Source organism: Halyomorpha halys, unplaced genomic scaffold (genome assembly GCF_000696795.3).
Source record: "Halyomorpha halys isolate HHAL.00 unplaced genomic scaffold, Hhal_1.1 Scaffold664.1, whole genome shotgun sequence".
NCBI classification, from domain to species: domain Eukaryota; kingdom Metazoa; phylum Arthropoda; class Insecta; order Hemiptera; family Pentatomidae; genus Halyomorpha; species Halyomorpha halys.
The window spans coordinates 398,226-402,031 of NW_027115162.1; the positions used below are offsets into that span (position 1 = coordinate 398,226).

At 29.7% G+C, this 3,806-nt stretch overlaps 1 protein-coding gene across 5 annotated transcripts in view; it reads left to right on the forward strand.

The window, feature by feature from the left end:
- Positions 1–3,806, forward strand: part of LOC106685168 (uncharacterized) — a 49,926-nt gene that overhangs the window by 14,235 nt on the left and 31,885 nt on the right. The window lies entirely within an intron of this gene.

Below are 3,806 nucleotides of genomic sequence, written 5' to 3' on the forward strand. Positions count from 1 at the left end.
AATATATAAAAAGAAATTAATAAAATATGCAATATATACGTATGTCAACTTAATAGAGTTCTCCTTAGTACTTACTAAATAGAAGTAAATAAATCTCCTTAGAAATGCTAAATTTTGAAAAGGAAATTTATATTCTTCTCATAAATCATTATGTTTATCTTGACGTTATAAATCATTTACACCTTTATAACGGAGTGAGGAGACACATAGACAACCATATACATACAAATTATTTAAATTATTTTATTATTTATATATAAAGGCAATAATTTTTAATTCCGAAGAATATTTTATAAGCAAACTGTATTGTACAAAATACTGGTTTTCAATATACAATAGAATACAATCTTGTTTCGGGTTGAAAAACGCTATTTAATAATTCTTGAATGTGAAAAGTTCATGAAGTTCGATCAATATACTCCGAGAAAAAGTTGGTAAATTATTCAAGAAAGTCATTAATATTTATTCGCGGTTTTGTTAATAATCTAATCACGACCTTAATAACTCGATGCCTTAAATTGATTTAGTTTGCAATCAACCTTAGGTAGATTGAATATGGTAGCCGGTCCAATACTTTTTCTATCTCTAGCAACAACGAAATTACCGCTATGGAAGTGTTTGGGCCAAAAAATTTATTTTTGAAAATTTTTGAGCTTTGTAAGCCCTGTTCACTTTCTTCAACACTAACCAACTACACTTGATGATTTTTTGTAGGTAGTTATTAGTTTTGGCTCATGAAAAACGTCCATAATTTGAAGAAAAATAAAAATTGTTCTGAAAGAATATATTGTTTAAATAAATTAAAATTGTCGCCTCAAAAATTAAACCTCACTCCATCTATTATAAAGTCATTCCATTTTAAATCTGAAATGTTCATAGTTCGAATTTCACAGTAATTTTAATTTTTTTTTTTCGGGGGGGATAATTGTAGCTATCTGTGCGACTAGAGATCTATCTTATCTCATTCTCTTCATCTCCCTTTTAACTTTGACTTCATTAGTATTTACAAAATGATTTTGTTTGTCCAAATAATGCTTAAATACTTTCTACTATTATGCCACAGGTTAACCTGTAATTTTATCGCGTATATTTTCACTTTAAAATCCTAATAATAGTATTAAAAACTTTGAGAGTATCATCGATATGATCATCATATTCTCCAGAATAGAAAATAAAATCTTAATCAGCATACTACTAAGCCATAACCAATTTTCAACATCCATGTTATGTAACTTTTATGTAATGGTTTGAAGGTCCAACGCTAAGCACAACTAGCAGCAATTAATACAGTTTTTAAAAATTTTTAATCGTATAATTTTATTGCAAGAGCGTTAAGGACGTTTGAAAGAGGATTGTAGATTCCTTGGTGCAGAATGTTATGGGTTCGAGTGCCACTTGTTTCAGTAAATATTTATTTCACGGAGGCCATTGCTCAGATGACATCTAGTTGTTATTATGTTAAAAATCGATTATTATTTTTTTGTGACGCTAAATCATAAATCCACTCGTTGTTCCAAATGGTCTAAATACTCCAATGAAGGGATCCGATTTCCAAAGATTGTAAATCTCAATCCCAATCAACTTATCTCGAGTATTTCATCTCCGACTCATTTTGCTCTAACATCATAACTCTCTGTGAGCAAGTAGAACATATATTGTTTCCAACAATTTATTGATTGCCACCATATCGTTCACAATGTAGTTTTGTTGTGATGGGTCAAGATTTGTGAATAGGAATGACAAATCTATTAATATATGCAATAACTCCCTATTTTAGATATTATCATCATCTATAGTTATAATGATAATGCTCATAGGAATCTAACCAGTACGCAGAAGTCTTAAGCACCTAATGCTGCGAGACTTGTTTAAGAACTCTCTGGTAATTGGGATTCCAGGATCCTTCAGTGCTTTCTCTTCGGCAAGATTAAAGAGCAGCACGTTTCCGTCCCCCATACCTCAGCCAGGCCGGAGCCACACCAAGCGTTTTTCACTCCATCTATGCATAGTTTTTAGAATCCTGAGTCCATTTAGTGCTAAATGTTCTCGATCTCGATTCACTCATCCCTTTTTTCTATAGTTTTGAGAATTTCGAAATGAAACTGGGTATGTCCTAGTAATGAGCAAAGAAGTTTTCTTTTGGAAGCAAAATCGAATTTATAGCCTTCACACTTCTTCTCCAGCAAACAAAACTCTGGAATTTCCAACGATAAATGGAACTTTTGATGACGGATTCCAATAGAAAATCCATTTCGGGCGTTTTTCCGATCTGACGCGTCTTAAAGGTGGAAATCCCCAAAAACGCAAATAATGTTTTATGGTTTTTGAAGAAAACAGTGTGAAATAACAAATACATTTGAAGAGCTTGATAATTCAGTTTTCTGTATGAATTCATCATAAGAATTCATCATTCCGGCCAAGGATAATCAAATTATAAAGGATTTACGGAGGCGGAAAAATCACAGTCTAAATAATCAAATTGTTTTTGAGAACCCTTCATTCTAAATATTTCTTATTAAATTTCAGAGTTTAGTGCACTGGAGAAAAACTTAAAGGGGACTAAAAGTCGAATTAACTCCCAAAAGAAACTTTATTCCCCATAACTAGGGCCTACCTTTTTCATTTCGAAATACACAGAACTCTAAAATATAAAAAATGGATTGTCAAACGAGTCTTGAAAACTCTGTATATGGACGTCTATAACATACATATATATATTTAATTTTAAATTAGACATTTTCTTAACACTATAATGACAATTTTGAGCAAAAAATAACGGTTAGTCATTGCGATTGCTTTGGTTCAATTAGTAATTGTAATTTCTTACCAACATTACAAGTTCAGTGATTCATCAAGTAGTTGAAATTACTAATCGAAATTATAATATCATTTTTGTAATTTAAAATAACAGTAACTGTGATTGAAAGTAATAGTCTCTGTAATTAATTTTTTATCAGCACTATATAAAGATAAAGAAAATTCGATACCAGATAAAGGTTAAAATCTACAAGCCATATTAAAGAACTTGCTGTTTGAAGAGCTTTTCTGCTTCAAGAGACAATAGATTTATTTTTTGGAATTATCTTCCATGCCTCCTTCATCGCATTGCAATAAACCATCTTGATATTAATAATTTCAGGTTTACTTCGTATTTCTATTACGACCTTATTGATTGATCCCATTTCATCTCTTTGATATTCTAGTTTGCAATATGGGTTAAGTAGATTACTTATACGCTTTGTCTATCACAAATTGCTTGGTTAAATACTTAAGAAGTGATGAATAGTTGACTAAGGAATTTCACGAAAGTACATTGTTTTAGGTCAAAGCGAAAGTCATCTATTATTATTATCATATTTATACCTTTAGTTTATTTAACTTTATTATTATTTTTATATACATATTTACTTCATCATACTGACTACATACTTTTTTTATTGTTTTTAATTAATTAAATTTTTAATATGTAATGATTAGTATGTTAGAATATTCTTAAAGAATAAAATAACTTTCTTGAAAGGTGAGGAAATACTTCATAGCAGCTAAATGATAATGCACATTCCACGATCGACTAGAGAGTGCAAACCAAGATAAAACACCTTTTAGCATTTCTCTGGTATTCATTCGAGAAAGTTTCTATTTCATTTAATCCTTAGTTATGTTTTTCCCCTCTTTTTCTTATTATTTAGAAAAATTATTGATGAATTTAATTGAAAAATATATTTCTTAATTTAATTAATTCTTTATTTAACTTTTTTTCTAGCGATTACATTCTATGAACCCAATATATTGAAAATTTGTTTATA